We start from the raw sequence: 19,380 nt of genomic DNA on the forward strand, positions 1-19,380 counted from the left end.
CGTTAACATCAATTATTGTTTACATCAATAATGAATAAATAAGACGTTTGGCCCTCGGTTGGTACTGCTGTTGTTCCGTATTAGCTGTGTCAACAGGAGAGCAGCCGCTAACAGGGCAGCACGACCCGCCTGATTAAACCTTAGCGCTGTGGCTACGAACCTGCCCAACTGTCCTCGAGTTTCCCACCCGGCAACAGATGAGCTCACATATTCCAGGTCAGTTCAGGCTACCGAACTACAACCCAGTATCATCTGAAAGGAAAAACAACAACAGAACAAAAACAGTCCTTTTTCCACTTGGGTTTCTAGATAATAGAACATGAAGACAGGTTGATGTAAGTGAAAAAAAGTGTTTTTAATGATTAAAGCGAAGCCTGCGTCCCTGTTCCTAATTACAGCTGGAATGAGAATTGTCCTGTGCTTCTGCGCGTTGTTGCGTTGGCAAACTCCCCGACCAGCTTAATAAAAATCAGCCCGATGTCGTCTCTGGATGGCGGCAGGTCCGGCCCGCCAGCGAACTTCTTGCGTGCGTTTAGCGATGGCGCCATCGGACATTGAAGCGGCAAAATGCAAAATTTGGCTTCTTCGATTTCAGGATGAAAGGAATTTGCTGCGTACTGACTGTGCTAGCAACGTTGTGAAATCCAGAGCAGAATGTGGCATCACGGCGCCCCCTGTGTGGGTTGTGAATCTCCCAGCAGCCCGTTCACTGCAATCCACAGTGACTCAATACAAAGACAGTCGCAGCGAACAAAACTTGCTCAACACCGACTGTGAAGCATTCTGCTAAACCGGAAGTCTCAACCGTAAATTACAGGAAAACAAAACAAACAGACTCAGTGGAGGGCCCTGCAGGTAGTCCGTTCAATTTGCCGGACGTGCGGCAAAAACGACGCCATCTAGTGGCCGAAACATATCACGTACGGCCCCTTTAAAACGGTGGCGTCTGACCAATGACGTGCAGTAATTAAACACCATCTTCAGCAGCAAACAGCTTGAGACAATCCTGCCCAGGTGCACTGAAGCACAGCGCCAGAAGCAGTTTTACACTGAAGGTCCCACACTCAGAGCCCCAGCAGAGTGCAGTGTACGGTCAGGAGAACGACGCCAACATCAGGGCCCTTGCAGGCGGCGGAGGCAGGATTATCGAGGGGATGCAGGTGAGGACAAGTGGGGGGGAGGGGCGGGGGGGACGGTTGGACGACGGCGCCCACTTCCACACTTGTCTTGATGGATTTTGCCAGCAAACGACTCAAAAGACCGACATGAAAAGGCTGATCACAGGCAACGCAGCGCGCTCCTCCGTCTCACTTTATTTATGTATATGAGCGACAGATTAAGTGCAAGTGAAGCGAATGGGCCCCCCGGCGGAATGAGCAGAGCCTGGACCGCTGAAATCACAATGTGTGTTCTCTTTAAAGAGACATTCTATAAAAAAAATAAATAAAAAATAAAATAAATCCTCATCAAATGCCTGCACGTCTTTTGGTGCTTTTGTGCCTCCACACAGCGGCGGCGCTATATTGAGTGGCTGCGTTCGGACCCCGAGGCTGCGGCTCAAACCTGCAACATTGGTGCTAAAAGCGAATGCAAAGGTCTGACAACCACACTGATAAACCACGGGTCAAAATCCAGCAGATGCCGAGCGGCCACACTTCAACGACAGTGCCGTGTAAAGCCGTATTTCTGCTAGAAAAGGCGTCATTTCCCAAAGTCCCCCCCCCCCCCAAGGACGTCGCCGAGGGCTTTCCCCCGCTGACTAACTCCAGACACAGCTCAGTTCGTCGAGCTGACGGGATAGGTTGTGGCGAGGCATGTCGAGCGACGCCCCTCGCACCAATAGGAAGGCTCGACACAGTGATCAACCCCCCTCCTCTGGTCGTGGAGATCCCTGAATCCATTTTCCCATTCTATGTGGTAAATGTACTCGCACACTCGACAGACTGTGTTCTTCAGCAGCTGAAAGACGCAGCAGTGTGTGGGACTTAGAGCCATCTAGTGGTAAGAAAGAATGCTGCGACGGAAACGATGTCAGCCATGATGTCATGAGATTCCGAGAGTTGGAGCCAAACGTCTTCTGCTTACGTAAACTACCTCCACGACTTACTTTTCAGTAGCTATAGAATAGCCATGTACAAGTCTGTACGTGTTGTTCCATCCCAGTCAATGGCTGCTGTTGATGGCTGTCAACTGGCCCTTTACATCCCGGTGGCCGAATGCTGCGTCCAATAACTCAACTCGGCCGCGAGAAGCAACTCGGGCGTCTCGGGCCGAGGAGGACGAAGGACGTTCAGTCCATAAATTCTGCGTGGCGCGTCGGAAAAACAAAGAGGGACCTAATGAAAATCCGACGGCTAGCGGAGGCGCACTTCCTCCTGGCAAACACACACAAAGCCCTCGGGGTGCTGTTAGACTAAACAGTGTGGATGGGCAACACTCCCGGCAGTTATCAGCAAAATGAAAAATCATATAAAATGTTTCCTGGCAACCTGACGTCCCTCAGCGTTCCCAGCCACGGTCTTGAGGCGACAGTTCGCTCGCACCATCAAACCACATTAACGATTTTTGTTTTTTTGTTTTTTGGTCCGTTTCTTTGTTTTATGTTGAAGTCAAGCGCAGTTGAACCTCTTTCTACTCTTGTCTTTTTTTTTATACGTGTTTATTTTTTTTACGAGTTTGTCCTTTTGACTGTGCGTGAGTGAGAAAGTGTGCGACGTCTGTCAAACATTCCCGACCGCTTTGTTTACAGTCTGAGCTTGTGAAAAATGAGTTTAGGTGCTATTCCATGCTGAGCTGAGGTGGAGGGAGGCAGGAAACCAGAGAGAGAGAGAGAGAAAAATAAATTCTCATTTCAGATATTCATCCTCACACATCCGTCTTGAAAAGCTTTTGCAGAGAGGAACCACGCGGCAGCTGCACTTCAGGGGGCAAAGAGCAGTACATGACTGGTGCAAGTGCTGCAGTGACGAGTGAGAAGGCTGCAGAAGCAACTTTGTGTCGTCAAAACTGGAGGTCACTTTTTCCTTTTTCAGGTAAAGAAACAAAAACTGCACAATCAGAGCTTCTCAGCGTTGGAGGCGTCACTGCTGAAGTTAAAAAGCTGCAACTGCGGGTTCACACGGAGGCTCGAAAGTGGCTCCTCCCACCAGCATGTAGCCATTGCACTCCAGGCAGTCCACTTTCAGGAAAACATCCCTTTGTGACGTCACAAAGACACAATACGGACCAGTCAGGCCCTCTTTTTTTTTTTTTTTTTTTTTTTTTGTTAGCATCCCTCCAAAACATGTGGAAGGTCAAGGAACACATCAGTTTCAGCAGAAGACAGACAGACAGACAGACAGACAGACAGACAGGCAGACAGGAAGGCAGGCAGACTGTCAGGCCGCACAGGATTGAGACCAAAAGTAAATTTATTACACTCACAACTGAAACTCAGATCAGAGTGAGGCTATGAAACTCCTATGATTTCTAAACTATCAGGGAGAGAGAGAGAGGGAGAGAGAGAGAGAGAGAGAGAGAGAGACAGAGAGAGAGAGAGAGAGAGAGAGAATTAAGAGAACAGACAATCGCCCCTGAGGCGGCCAAAGGACTAAAGTCCATATAATCAAAACAAAACCTAGTCTAAGAAGTTCACAAAATCAAAATCACTCGCTAGGAGGAAAAGGCAGAGGGCTAAACTACTGATCTGAAACGAGAGGAAGCTGAGTTAGGCCGTCAAAATAAAACAGGAAATGACGAGACAAAACCCCAAGACAGGACGAAACCACACCACAGTGTGACACAGACAGACAGACAGACAGACAGACAGACGGACGGACGGATGGACAGCTGTGCAGACTTGCAGGAGCAGCGATGCGTGGCCCCACCCCCTCCTTCCCGCCCCCTTCAGCTGATGAACTCGGCTGCTGTGGTCGCGGAGCCGAAGGAGCTGAAGATAAACCAGGTCAACTGAACTCTTGTGGTACAGCTCCCACTTATACATTATATAGTCGCAGCTCTTGCATGCGCTGCAGTTTGCTGCGTGTCTTCGTCCCCGCAGAGTCGCTAACCCACCCCCCCACCCCCTCCCTCTTTGCCCTGCGCCGTTTCAGCAGCTGCAGGTGGCGTTTGCCTACAATATTTAACACGTTCACACATGCCTTCACCTCCCCCGCCATCCCAGCGGGCACCGCCCGCCCTCCCCTACAGCCCTGAACGGCATCACCATCAGTCCAGTGTAAATAACATGAAGTGGCAACTCATAAATAGTTAATGATGCAAAAAATCCACGAAGTTGCTCCCCCGGCATTCGGAGCTCTGCGCCGCCGACCGCTTGCTCGCTTGCTCGCCGCTCGCTGCTCGCCGCTCGCCGCTCGCTACGCTTCCTGAAGGGCCTTGTGGGACGGCCGGTGTTGGTTTGAATCATTGCCGGTGCCGCGGCGAATCCACACAGCGATTAGTAACAGGTGGTAAAACGCCACGGCTGGTTATTGGAAGCCGGGCTGATATCAACTGAGCCGACGGCTGAATATAAAACGGCGGCGGCAGCCGGGTGTCAGGCCTGCGTGTCTAGAAATGGAGCGCGGTCGTGGGCGGGGCTTCAAGCAGGATCCGCCGCTGCTACTTCCTGAATAATGCAGCCGCTCGGATCCGCCGTCCTCCGTCCTTGCCTCCACTGTGGGGCAGCTGATCGAGATCACTTCACACGTGCGACAGGACGCTAACGGATCTCCGGGATTATTTTTGGGTTTGCAGCACAGCGCCCCCTAGTTTATGACGGTCTGCGGTAGTTGCTGCAAATTGCTGAGATCAACGCGGGCGTTTGGGTTATTTAAAAACGCCTCCTTCCTCGTCACACGGCACTGAGCACACAAAACGTCATCATCATCATCATCATAATAATAAAGCTCCGTGGCCAGATGGAAAATTTCAGGAAAACTGTGGATTTCTTTTTTTTCTTTTTTTTACACGTGGAAAAAAGCTGATGGGAAGAAAGCAAACACAACTGGACGAACCTTCTGTCTGTTTAATTGAAGCTGCCCAATTCCATTTTTTTTTTTTTTTTTTTTACTGCCAGTTTCGTATTTGGTCACAGCTAAATGCCCGTAGCTCCGCCTCTTCCTGTATTGTAACGTTCATGTTGTGAAATGTTGGTTTAACCTCCCTTTATTGTTGGGAGTCAAACAAACCCCTGGACCGAATGTTCACCCGTAGCATTTGTGAATCAGACATTTTTATTCCTCATTGTACTCTGCAATTAAACTCGACTGGTCTTAAAATGCCAACACAAAGGTTCAATGTAAACCTTGAATAAATACATGGTTGCAAACGAAAGCCTTGACATGACGGAAGACGGTCAAATCCTCAACGCTTTCACACTCTCGTCGCTGTTATCAAACATCCAATCAGCTGTGCTCGGCGTCTGTTTGGCAGTGTGCGCGCCGATCCCGCTTTATTTTTTTTCTCGTCGCCTCCTTCTTGGACTCGTCGAACCGAGCAAAAAAAAACAACAAACAAAAAACAAAACAAAAACACTTTGTATCCGTTTCAGGTGGCGACATTAAAATTCGACATCTGCTAAAAAAAAAAAAACTCCAAACGTGAACAAAACTGACAGGATGGCTCTGAACACACAGCGGAGGAACTTATCCGGAGGAACCATTGATTTATTTCATTATTCTATTACAGTTTGGGTTTTTTTCTGCCTGCATTGCCTGACAAAAAATAAATAAATAAAAGCTCGCTTTGTTTATTTCAAGGGGCGCCAGGCTGCATGATTGAAATCTGAAGCCAAAACAAGCAGGCCAGCGTCTCGGGAGCGGAATAAATAAATGAATAAATAACTGAATTAATAAAGAGGCAAACAGATGCAAACAGGGAGGAGGAAAAGGAGGGGAAGACCGGACCGGTCCCGGCTCGGTCCGATCCCGCAGCCCTGCGGGACGCCGCTCATCAGATTCGGCGCTGGATTGGCTCTCCTCAACTCCACAGCGCCATCAGCAGCCTGTGTGTCTGCCGGTAAGGATGGTAATTCGGAAGGGAAGGATGCTGGGGAACAGCTGCTCTTGCAACAGCCAATAATAACGGCAACAAAAAAATAGAGAGATGGACAGAAAGAGAATAAAGAGAGAGAGAGAGAATTTTTCTTTTTTTTTTTTTTTACTAATCTTAAAAAAATAAAAAAGCCAGCGAGACGGGAGCAAATTGGGAAGGTATACAGCTTTCGGGGGGGGGCCCTCTCCAGTGAATTGTCTCTCTTCCCCTGACAAGCAGCTCATTGCATTTCCCATCATGCATCTGATCGGTCATTCAGAAACGCAAAAAAAAAAAACAAACACAAATAAGTCAAGTCGACCATCTGCTTGTTAGTGGCAACTATAAAAGTGTCTGTTCCAAAGCGGAAACGACGGGGGAGGGGTGTGACGGGCCGGAGAGCACCTGAATGGAAAATATTTTGTGTTGTTTAAGGAGGTTTTTGTGCGTGTCTGTCAAGTACAAAGCGAAGCCGGTCTTTAATTTATCACGACAACGACAACAACAACAACGACAACAACAACAACAACAAGAACAGCGGCGGCGGCGGAACAATACTTGTGTCGTCCTCATTTTCTAAATCAATAATCAGCCCAGCATGCTTCATTAACAGTGACCAATCAGAGACGAGCTGGGGATCTCATTTTACAACACGAGCATTCTGAAGACATCAACCATCTGCTACTTGTAGGGGGAGAGAAAAATCAAATTAATCCATTCTTATCATGCATTCAGATTTTAAAGCAATTAAAGATGTTCTTCCGTCTAATCGCCGGCGCCGCGAGTAGCTGCGTAACGAGCGGCGGGCAAAAACTCGGAGGTGAACTTTCTGGGGTTCTTCCGCAGCGCCTTTGGAAACTTTACAAGTCTGGCGCACTCCAGTGAGCCGTTAGCCCGCCACAATACAGATGTTGGCAACAACAATGAATTTTTTATTAAGCATTTAATCATCGAGCAAAACCCAGAATCCGCCCGAAATGGAGGGCTCAAATTCAAAAACCCTGCCGCGCTCGCCAACAAATAAAAATAAAAAAAACATCCGCGGTGTAATGTTGCTTTTTTAATAAAAGAAATAAACAGCTGCCAAACAAAACAAGTGTTTGTTTTTTTTAATAAAAAAAAAATAAAGAAAAAACAGAGAACAATGAAGTCGAACGGTGAATCCACCTTAATTACGCTTCGGGACTTGGGCTCACCCTGAATGCTAATTTGAGCTGCGGCGCAACGTTAGCGCTTTGCTAACCTCGCAGGAACTGCGGACGCCAAAACCGCCGCTTATTACGACATCACGGCGTCCAATTAAAGCAGCAGCTGGGTCGACTTGTCGTGTGATGACTCTGTGACCCCCCCCCCACTACCACCCACCTCAAGTCACGCTGCCATTAGCGTTAGCATGACTTACGTGTCGTGCGTCAGCGGGGCTCGGCTATTTTGATGATGAATCGGAAGTTCCAAAGTATTAAAATGAGTAAATTAATAAATCTAGTGGGTTTGTCTGGGCTTGTTTGCTGCTTTTTTGGCACGACGTGATTGACAAGAAACTCTGGCGGCTTCAGACTTGAAGTGCTCTTTAATAAAAATGCGACGTTCCCAAAAAGCGTGAAGGATTTCTTTAATAAAAACCTCTTCCTCTGCAACGACCTCCCACGACAGCCACAACAGTCGCCAGATCCACCACAACGCCAGTGTTCAAATCTGCACCTGAGTGATAAATGCGTGATGAATGTGCACGCACGTGCACACAGACGCACACACACAACGCAACGTGCGCTCGCAGGCCGCGCCAAACGTGACTGGAAGACACAGAAGCTTTTGATGCTATCAAAGTTCCACGTGTTCAGGTCCATTATTTGAAATTGACTTCATAAATTTCAAACATTCGCTCAAGACTCGTTACAAAGAAAACAAAAAAATTCTTCTCAGAACAAACAAACCCCCAAAACGTGACGTGCTTTGTGTGTCTGCCTGGTGTTTTGCGTGCTGCAGTTGTTTCCTTGTCCTCCCCGCTGTCGCCGCCGCCGCCCTAATAATCAGCCGCCGTCCGTCCTGCTCCCTCAACACAATTTCCATGTGCACTCACATGGTGTGGCCCCGGTTGAAATTCATGAAGTCCCCCCCGTCGAGCCGGGGGGGTTTGCAGCAGGGCCCAGCCAAGAGCGCAATGAGCTCATTGTTACGCTCCGACTGCTGCTCTCGATTTCAGAGCTATCAACAGCTGTCGATCGGAGACGTCCTGGACGCCGTCCATCCGTCACAGGCCGCCGTCATCAGGAGACAAAACAAACAGCCGGCAGCCAAAAGACGCAGCCCAGAGTCACGGCAGGTGGGGCCAAACATCCGGGTGATGGAGGGGTGGAGGGGGGATTAAAGAAAAAAAGAAAAAAATAAATAAATAACAGAGATGTTGTTTTAGGGTATTTGAAACTTTCAACGGCGCAGCATGATAATTCAAACTTTAGGACGGGTCGCTGGGGGTCCTGGCAGTGATTCCCTGGAGGCCGACTGAAATCTTAAATCTGGTCTTCAGACGTCATCAACTCAGCGAATACAAACCGGATCCAAAGAGAGGAGAGCACAGCACAGGAACCAGAACCTGTGCTGCAACTCGGCCCCTGAACCTGAACATTTGAAAGGTACCACATCAGACACATTTTTAGATCTTCATCGCCCACCCCCACACACCCCCGCCGCCTCCCTTGTTTTTTTTTGTTTTTTTTGTTACTATGATGGAGAAAGACACTCAGAGAGAAACAGGATGCAGGGTCGAGTGTGAGGCGTCCAGAAGGGGTTGCAGCTTCAAACTCACTCAAACAAACTCCCCGGCGTACTGTAGTGCTGACTGTTGTTATTTTGTGCATTCCTGCTTTGAAGCAGTGACTAAAATCTTCACAGTGTCGCCATCCGGTCCACTCAGGCTGTGTTGACATCGACCACACTGAATTAGGACATTTAAAAAAAAAAAAAAAAAAAAAGCAAGCTTTAAGCTGCAGCTAAAATACAGAGAAAAGCCACATCACGGTGTTGACAGTATGGATGGCGTGGCAGAGTGCAGGTAAATAAATCATCAGCCGATCCGGCCCGGGCCTCGAACCACGGCGCCATCTGCTTGCATCAAAAACTATATGACACAAAGATACATAATTAATAGTTAAACAACAGTCTAATTAAAACGGACAAACTGGATGGGGGGGGGGGGGGGGAGGAGCTCTAATTACCGGGCCCAAGTTTTCAAGCCAGGATGAAATATTTACGGTGGAAAATTATCTCTCACTCACTCCGCCGTCCTGGAGGCATTAATATGGATATGTGAAGATGTGAAGTGCATCCGAAGGGGGACCTGCAAGATGTAATTTCCCCTCCATCAAAGCGGTTACTAATTGTCGAGTTTGCCGCGTTGCCATATGCGCAGCGTTTCCTCTGACACAAATGCAAAAAAAAAAAAAAAACAAACCTTTAATTCCGTCTTCCCCCCCCCCCCCCTCCCTGCCTCTTTGACTGTGAAGCCGGGCACACGAGAGCCTCGGAAAAAACCGAGACCCACCGTACCCTCGACGTCCCCTGGCCAGCTGCTCCGGTGTGTATTCATACAGGGACGACTGACCCCGCCCTCCATCATCTTCATCATCATCATCATCACCATGGTCATCATCTGTGGCAGAGACAAGCAGCAGTGAGGTCACGGTCACTGTCATATGTTGCTTCCCTGGACAAGACCACCTGCCATCCATACTGAGGAGCCGTGTTTGAACCCAGACATCGGCCCAGTTCCAGGACGATGGAGCTGGACGACCAAAGACAGAGAGCCGAGCTGGCCGCTGTTAATGCGGTTGGAAAAAAAAATCCCCGTCACATCGGAATCTGTCCTCGGCGATGTGACAGTGGTTCAAGTGTGTTGTTGCGATGTTTAGAGTGCGATTTAAAAAAAACCCAACAACAACACACATTTACGCACAGTTCACAAAGGGAAAGAGATCAACATCCACCTGTGCATTGCCCACTTTGACAACTGTAGCTCTCCATTGGTTTTGCCAAACGGTCCCCCCCCCCCGCCCCCCCTGTGGCTGTGAGTGCTCCTCTCATGTCCTCCCCACTGATCAATTCCATGCACAGAACTCCACCCAAATACTCCACCCCTAAAATAAAAAGCTTAAGTGTGTAATATCTGGAGATTTTTGAGGGGAAAGGGTTACATCACTCTTTCACTCACCCGAGCTTGCCGGTGAACTACAGTGGCCTGCGCACACAAACCTGGATACCTTTGTCCAGCCTTCTTCTTCTTCATTGTTTTTTTTTTGTTTGTTTTTTTTGGAGAATGTGAGCGTTCACCCTACATGTGAAACACGTGGTCAGGCAGCTGGATTGTCCACGTCAGGCTTCCTTAAAGATGGCGGTGCAAGATGGCAGCTAACTGAGAGCATGGCTGTTGCTCTTATATGTAAATAAGCACCTTTCTGTGGGTAGGAAAACCAAATAACTCTTATTGTACAGAGAGCACACGCTTTTATGAATGTTTTCTTCTGGGCAGTATATCAACTATAGAAAAATCATAAATCAGGCCAAATTCTGGACCTTTAAAAAGCTTCAAGCTGTAATTATTACCACGTATGACCGGTTTCACCCAGGTCTACGGCCTGCACAGCAGAGGGCGCCGCTGGCGGGACCAACAAACGCCGAGCGTTGCTTGCCTGTGTGTCGTCCAGCCGCTGGCCGACTTCCACCCCTGTGCTGATTGGTCGATCACGTGACTGATATCAGAGAAACGAAGCGGAGCGAGAGCCGGGACCTGCAGCCTGAAGCCGTTAAGCAGAACTCAGTGAACCGTCGGTGGACGGACGGACCGGCAGCTGCAGAGGCGCTAATATGCACACACACACACGCACGCGCGCACACACAAGTAGGCCGGTAACGTGATGTCCCCCCGCAGGCCCATCAATCCCTCTGTGTAGCCGCCGTTGCTTCCAGGCCGCCATCAAAATCCCCAAACAAGATCCGTGGGCAATTAAGGGAATTCAGAGGTTCGTCGGAAAGACGAGCCGCTAGCGGGCCTACGTTCCGCCGCCTCCGCCGCACAGCGGGCGGGCCGGGCGGGCGGCGCCACACCGCCAGCCTGGCAGCGGGCGGAGCCCACGCACACCCTGGGTCATCTATATTCCACCCATGTTATGGCAATATTGGTATTGGCAGGCGGGGCTGCTGATATTGGGTACGTAATGATGCAATTAAAACAGGAGCCATTTGACTATTACTGGCAAGAATGCGTGGCTCCTCAGTGCCACCCCCCCGCCCCCCCCTCGCGCTCCCTCCCTCCACACACACACACACACACACACACACACACACACAACCCTCCTCCACCCTCCCCATTTTTAGGAGGCAAATATGATTTGGATGCAATGCAGCGAGATCCAGAGAGAGCCCAACTGGTAATAGAGGAATTCATCTTGTTGTATCAGCCTCGTTTTGTGTTTTTTTTTTCCCCGTCGTTGTTTTTCCCCTCTTTTCAGCGCTTCATCTGTTAATGCAGTTTATTAGCGGCAGCTGGATCTCTCGCCGCCTCTTTATATTTACATAAATCCGTTGTGCGGCATCCACATCGTCTCCCGATGGCGGGCGAGCGGCGGGCGTCATAATTCACCTTGCAACAGACCGACGAGCCGCCGCCCGTGCGTCTCCCGTTGTTGCTTAAACGGCGTTGAGTCGAGAATGGAGCGCGTAACTGCAAGGAAGAGTAGGAGGCGGCGGAGGAGGAGAAAAAGAGACGCTCCTCTGATGCATTATGGGCCCAGATATGAGCTGTGAAGGAGGAGCCGGGCGATGAAGGGAAAATGCAAATGGGCGGGATAATGTGGCTTCGTACACAGGTTATATACCTTGGAAATAAAAAAGACTTTTAGAGCCATATGTTGCACCGCCGCTGCCTCCTGAGGAAGAGGTGGAGGAGGACGCCGCCGCCGCCGCCGCCACCACCGCCGTGTCACTGATGCTTCTGATTAGCAGCATGATTTATGCCGCCATCACTCAACGAAAAAAATCAACGACAGGAAGCCGCGCCGCGACTTTGCGGGCGCCAGATGTGCGGCAATAAAACACGATTCCCATTGTAATGTGAGGGTGCTTCGTTTATACGACGCTAATATAAAAAAAAAAAAAAAAAAAAAGAAGCCAACGACAGGCGGATGTGGCAAAGTCACTCTTTCTGAGGATTTGACTTTAAATGATCGGAAATGAACGGAACACGGGCAAGAGCGAGTGCCGCACTGGGGTTTTTTTTTTTTTCTTCTGTTTGGTTTCTTTTCGCGCTGATGAATTGGGGGGGAAGAGTTCTGCACGGCGAACTTATCGGAGCGGCAAACCTGGTGGAGATCACCGGGATTAATTGCTTCAGAGGTGGAACGCCGCTCTCCCATTCTTCCGCCACCGCCTAAACAATGATTAATCACCCTTTAACTGTTCTCCCGAGGACGCCGCCGCCGTTTGCCAAGCTCGGCCTTATTCCTCCAAATCCGCCTGTGCACAGTTTTTCTTTTTTTTTTTTTTTTTTTTCTATTTTTCGGGGGAGGGGGGGACACACGGGGTGGGGGTGAGTGGGACACCACTTGCCAGGTAGAGTGGCGGCGGCGGCGGCGGCGGCGGCAGCCTGTCCTCATCCGTTATCAGATTAGCGAGGTGTCGGGGAGCAGACGCCCAGGAGCAGCGCTGTTGCTCCTCCGACATGTTGCCTCTGTTTCCCGCAGACCCCCCGCTGGGCCGGCCAGGGGTGGGGCTCTGACCGCCGCCCGGCTCTTCACCCGTCACGTCATGTCACGTCACGGCACGTCACGTCACGTCACGTCACGTGTCTGCCGGCGGCTCGCTGAGCTTCGGCCAGCCCGTGGGGAGGGAACGCCGTTGTTTTGCGACTACTGCAGAAGTTCCCGCTGCTTTACCTGGAAAATACAAATAAATACGGAGGCAGCAGTTTGCGGGTCGTAGTTTGCAGTGTCAGCGTCAACTCAGGGGGTTGTGGGTTTGAATACTCCCACTCTCTGTGCGGAGTTCTGCCCTGTGGCTGCCCGGGCTCGCTGGCTTTTTTTTTTTTTTTTTTTTTTTATTTCACAATTTGTTTTAGTTTGACTCAAATCCTGCTCGAAACTGCAGAATGGGAGGAGCCAATACGTAATGCTGCATCCACTGCCACCAGGTGGCATATGAGGCATTTAACGTCTTTTGAAAGCGTGTTTTATGTCAGGTAAAGAGTGAGGAACATAGTTTATGTGTTTGTTATTTCACAATTATTGTTCTTAATTGACCATTAAAATCTCAATAAATTACACTAATGAAATGTAAATATGCTAAAATAACTGTGTTTTTACCAAACTGCGTGCATGACTAAAGACACAGTTGAAGAAAAACACTAGACAACTTTTTTCTTTTTTTTTTTTCTTTTTTTAATTTACAACTTTTGATTTTTACAACTGTCTAATTGGATTTTTTTTTTTTCTTCTACTGAACCAGCTGTTGAGTGTTACAAGTGCGGAATAAACTGAACACAGTCACAGTGATGCTTGTGAAGCTCGAGTAAACACTTGACGTCGTCCGGTTAATTTAGCTTCAGTAGTGGAGGGGGGGGGGACATTTGGAGGGAGAGAAAAAAAAAAAAAGAACAGGCTGAAACACAAGTTTTTCTAAATAAATGTTGCAGATCAATGATCGCCACCAGAGTGAAGTTAAACGTCCTGTATTCAAGTCTGAGCATCTCCACAAGAGTTCAGATTTAGCCCTCTGTTTACCGCATGCTAAAACTGAACCTTCTGCTGGACCCTCCATGTGTTTAGAATGAGAGAGAGACACACAAGGGCGGAGCCAAAACTGGGCTAAGGATGCGGCGGCCAACCCAGGAGACGTAGCAGTGCCCCTTGTGACATCACACAGGGCTGATTTCCAGTTAGCATCCGCTCAACGAAATGTGGACGTCGCAGCCGGCGTGAAGGGTTCACCGACTTCTCTCATTTTTTCCCACTCAGACCAAGATCACATGTGCGATTTTTTTTTTTCTCTCTTCTTCTTCTTTTTTTTTTTTTTTTAAACGTCCATATTGACGCGACATCTCAAATGGACAACCCGTGTCGCCTCCGTCCGGCGCCGGAGGAGGAGTGAGGCGTGAAGGCAGCGCTGGAGGCGGGGACACCTCTGCTTCTGCCTGGGGGGCCCTGAGGGGTTGCCTCGCACCCCCCAGGGTTACCCCCCCCCCCTCCCCCCAAACCTCACAGATGGACCGCCGCTGTCTGCTTAACGCTTCCCTGCTCTCCATCAGCTGTCAGAACGCAACACCATCACTTCTGCCCCGCAAAACCGAGACAGCCGCCGACAGCCCTCACTGTTTAAGTTTGAAGGAAAGCAGACAAACGTTCACCTCCGATATTAATTACTCAAAAAACTGTGTGCGCTTTCTGCTTATTCCATCTGTGCTTTGCTTTTTTGCTTTCTCAGAACTGCAAATAAAAAATAAAAAACCAGAGCAACAATAATCACAAAGTAAGTAACGCAAAGCGGAGCCAGGTCATTTCTTTCCTTCTCTTAATTAATATTATTAGGATTCTTGTCGGGCTACAAAAGTAAACACGATGAAAAAAAATGAATCAGGACATTGTTTCAATTCCATTTCATGCTTTTGTGAGTGAAGACAGCAACAGATGGCGAGTGTGGAAATAACGAAAGACAAAAAAAGAAAAAGAAAACTACGCGTGAACTCAGATCTCCGTATTGAATTAAAAAAAAAAAAAAAAAAAAAAAAACAGATGATGCAACGTCGGCTTTATAGCAAAATTCATACGTACAGCTGGATAAATAGATAAATAAGCCTCAACGGGCCACAAACAAAACGCTGTCTCCAACTCTTGCACCAGAAAAATTCTGCCAGGCAGCAGCAGCACAGCAGAGGATTCAAGTCTCGAATTTTCAGAGTGTGACTGAGACAGAAGGACAACAGACAACCTGCAACTTGAGTGGGCCAGGTGAGGGCGCTCAGGTTAGAGTGGTCGCGGCCGCGGCCGCTCAGCGAAACTGGATCAAGTAGGGGAGGCGCAGTGGCTTTGAAGAAACGGAAAAAACTGCAGAGATGCTGTTTGTCAAAGAAGACAAAACAAAAAACAACAACAACAACAGATAATTGAAAAAAAGTCGGGGAAATTCAAACGTGGTGTCAATCCGAAGGCATCAAAGGTTCTTGATGTTGATTTAAACAAGACCAGAAATGCAAATGACCTCCCTGAGCATAGCTACATACAGCGTCACCGTGTTTATCTCAGTGATGAAACTAAAAAAGTTCAAATAATGATCAATAACGCACCCCCCCTTGCACCCCACCACCCCCTTCTCCCTCCCCGTACCACCAAGAAAAACACAATTTTTTTCGTGTTTAAATTTAAAAATCGTCACATTTGCACCGACACCATGAGGGACGACTATTACGGCGCGGCTCTGATCAAACCGCTTCCTCACTTTAAAAAAAAAAAAAAAAAAAGTGTCTGTGCCTGCGTGCAAGTGTTTGAAATTCCTCTTTCAATCACCGCCGCTGCCGCTCACCTAGTTTACCTCGACGTGCCGGGCTCCCGGGAGGAGGCCTGCAGGAGCTTGTGATCCGGAAACTCTGTAATTATTCACTCGACAAGGTCTGGGGTTGTAGAACATCGCAGCATTAGGCTCATTTAAACATGTGACACAACAGCGGCTTTTTTGACAAGCCTGGCATATGTTAACGACGACAATGTGTCACTGCCACGGTGGCTGCGAATTAAAAAGGCATCTTTACACCTACAGACGGTTAGCTGGTAATGCTACAATGTGCAATCTGTTACATTCAAGTAAACAGGAAGTCAAAATCGAATGTGCAACAGTGTTAATCAGTCAGATTTATGCCTGTCAGATGTGTGTGTGTGTGTGTGTGTGTGTGTGTGTGTGCGTGTGCGTGTGCGTGACAGACAGATGAGTTTATTTATTTAGTTGGTGGATTATCACGTCGTCGCCACAGTTGCCTCCTGAAGAGTGCCATCCATCACAGTACCCATCCATCAGTCAGTCAGTCAGTCAGTCAGTCAGTCATTTAAACGGGCGGAGATGGCAAGAGATCAAACTGCTTCCTGGAAACATTGTTTCCTGCTGTCGCTACCCATCACTCTGGATTCTTGGTGACTTATTATTCACGCCGTGGTGCATCTCATACACACCTATGCTGGAAAAGCTGAAAATGACTGAGCCACTGAATCACCTGTTAACCGAACCAGTATCGTTAAGATGAAGCCGAGCGACCTAGAAGAAGTCATGTCCGGCCTAAAAGTGTTAAAAGAATTCTTATTGATTTGTTTGTTTATTTTTTTTTTAAGAAGTCACTGAGTCAGTTGAGTCTATAAATGATCATTTGTAAAATGCTGTTGATTCCTCTCTCTCTTGACTTCTTCCCCAAGCGTCAAGTTTTGTCCCCTTCTTTAGTCTTAGTCGCCTCTTATTTGTTTTTTCTTTGTGTTCTCACTTGAAAGGAGCAGTGTAACATTTGTTATTAAAAAAAAAAGTGTGCTGATTCTGATGATCAGCCCGCATCAAAATCTTAGACCGTGCCAGCGTTTTGCATCATTGGCGGACCTTAGACTCAGAGTTTTGTTTTTGGTTTTTTTGTGTGTGTGTTTTGTTTGACTGGAGGAAGTTTTGGGACGTCCACTGCTTCAAGTGAGAAAGGCAGAAATGTGAACGGCCTGCTCCCATTGCAGCCAGCAAGTGGGACATAAAATTGTGCTTCGTCAGCATCACGGTGGAAATTAATTTTGGATGATCTGACCAAAGGGAAACATATAGATTGAAAACACTCAGGGACCAAGAATTGGTCCTTGGGGGACTCCATAGGTGAGTCTCTCATAACAAACTGTAGAAACAGCCACGTCTCGCATGCAAACAAACCTTTCCTACTTGGTGTAAAAAGGTTTTTTTTTATGATCGACAGTGTCAGATGCAGCACTGATGTGTACAAAAAACTACAACCGCAAAGACTGGAGCGAGAGGGAGAGAGAGAGAGAGAGAGAGAGAGAGAGGGAGAGAGAGTTGGGGCCCAGGTTGTCTCTGTGCTGTGATTGGCCTGAAAATCTGACTGGTATATTTCTCAGGGCACAATAGTTATCAATGTCCCTTATCACTGGAGAGAAGATGGATCATTGCAAGATTTTTCAGAGAAACAAATAAAAAAATAAAAAAAGAGGACAAACTGGGAGATCCGACTGAAAGATGAATTCAAGAAAACAAAGAGAACGTTGGTAGACGAGTTTTCCTGCGTGAAAAAGATGAACTTATCACTGTTGTTCAGTGTGATGATCACTGAACCATTAAGTGTCCAGTAAGGGGGCCAGAAGGTGGAGCTACACCCAGAGTTTCGCCGAGGCAGAAACAGGAAGTTAATTCTGGCTCGTCCACGACTGATTCTGGAAGGTTTTCAAGTCACTCACAGTCCAGAGAAGCGCGTTGTCATTATTTTGTTTTTTTTTTTGTTTTTTTTATTACTAATCCAAAACTGCCCAGAGCTGCTACTGGTGAGGAGCACAAAGTTTGGCGAGAAGTCGCGGCCGGTGCCGCTCGGAGGGACGGCGGCACCGGCGGCTGGCAGGTGCAGCAGTTTATCACCAAGCCAGAAATAATTGAAAGTGACAACTGGCAGCGGCACAAATGATTTATTAGTCTTTTACTCGGCTCCTAAGCATCCTCGGGGCTGGAATCAATTATTCACCGACTATGTGTCTTCAAATCATTAATTCTACTGTGTGCAGCCAAACGGCCGCCGCCGCTCCGTGTTCCTCCTGCGCTCCGCCGAGCCTGGACACGTTCCACCAGGTCCTACTCCATCTGGACGACATCTGCATGTGAGAGAAGCTGTCAGGCGCCACCGTCCTCCGCCGGGTCGCACCGGGTCATGTGATGCCCCTCCCCCCCCCTCCCTGCAAACAGGCGAGGCCTCGAGGGAATGCAGCCAGCGCACGCTGTCCAAGTCATTTCACCATCAAATGACTCACAAATGAAAGAAACATAAGCTCCCCAACAGCTGAAACAGAAAGAAAACAAAATGTTTTGTTTTCTTCTTTTCCGTGTTTTGTGTTGTTGTTGTTGTTGGAAATGAGTGATTTCCACCGGGCAGATGTGAGATTAGACCGAAGAGTTTTACATCCGAGTGCATCTTGAGGGTTGTCAACAGGGGGGAGGCGAACTGGGAAGGTGATTAGATGAACCGTCTGTCGATCACAAGCAGCCAGCCAATCAGATCTCTTCCTGTCTTTCGGGCAGTTAGCCAAATAGTAAAAAGTAAAGCTGAATGTCATGGAAGTCTGAACAAAAAAAAAAATGTTTTTTCCATATATAAATACATCTGGAAGCTTTTGACAGTAATGCATATTTTAAATAGTTTAATATTTTCAGCATCAATAATGTGAGTCAGAAAGACTGGAGGAATAATAATTTAAAATAAAATCAGTTTTATTTACTTCAAACGCTGTTTACTTTCTCCTCACTCTTTGTACTCATTGAATTCTGAAGGCGGCCCTTCCCCCCCCCCCGCTTTTATCAAGTTGCATACATTCAAAAACTGATTGAACAACTTTTGCATTCCAAGTTTTTATTTTATTTTATTATTTTAGGCGTTAAAGGCACCAAAGTCAAAATAGAATTTTGCTGTTATGGGCTTTTTTGTGGTCTCTCCAGCTCTAAATATTAATCATAGAACCTGTTTATACTGACACATGTTGTCTGTTCAGCGTGTTGTCAGTCAGTCAGCCAGTGCTCGTTGCTGCTCAACAAACACTGATTTCTCTGCGTGATTGTGGCCAAGGGGACGGCTTGAGCTCAGCATTGTTGTTGTTGTTGTTTTTTGTCCAACCTTGTCATTCAGAACACTGGATTATCTGCCAAGTGGATTTATTTCCTGCTGCCTCTTTAACCTCGCTTTCCAACAGTGCCTCCTTTAATGAATTCACGGGAATCTGATTTGAAGCTCTTTGTCATTTGAACTTTCTGCAGTTTGACATCCGGCGATACGCCGCATGACAAAGTGCAAAGAAAAGTTCATAGTTCACAGTGAAGGAACTTTATTTTGCACTTTATTTTTCCTAATGTCTCCAAAGCACTAAACCAAACGCATGATGGCTTATTTTTCTGTTCCTAAAGGGCTGATTTCCTTTCAGAGTACAATGCTACATCACGCCGTGCTAATTACCTTCCCTCTTCCGTTGTTTTATTTCTTGTCTTATCATTTATGCTTCTTCTTTGTCGCTTATCAAACCCCCGACAACAAGCAGCAAGTCATTAGGGGGAGTTTTTATCCTTATTTTTCTTTCACAGCGGTTTAGGTTTCAAATGAAT

Source organism: Nelusetta ayraudi, unplaced genomic scaffold (assembly GCF_046127955.1).
Source record: "Nelusetta ayraudi isolate G7.1 ecotype Tasmania unplaced genomic scaffold, CSIRO-AGI_Nayr_v1 ptg000074l, whole genome shotgun sequence".
NCBI lineage: Eukaryota > Metazoa > Chordata > Actinopteri > Tetraodontiformes > Monacanthidae > Nelusetta > Nelusetta ayraudi.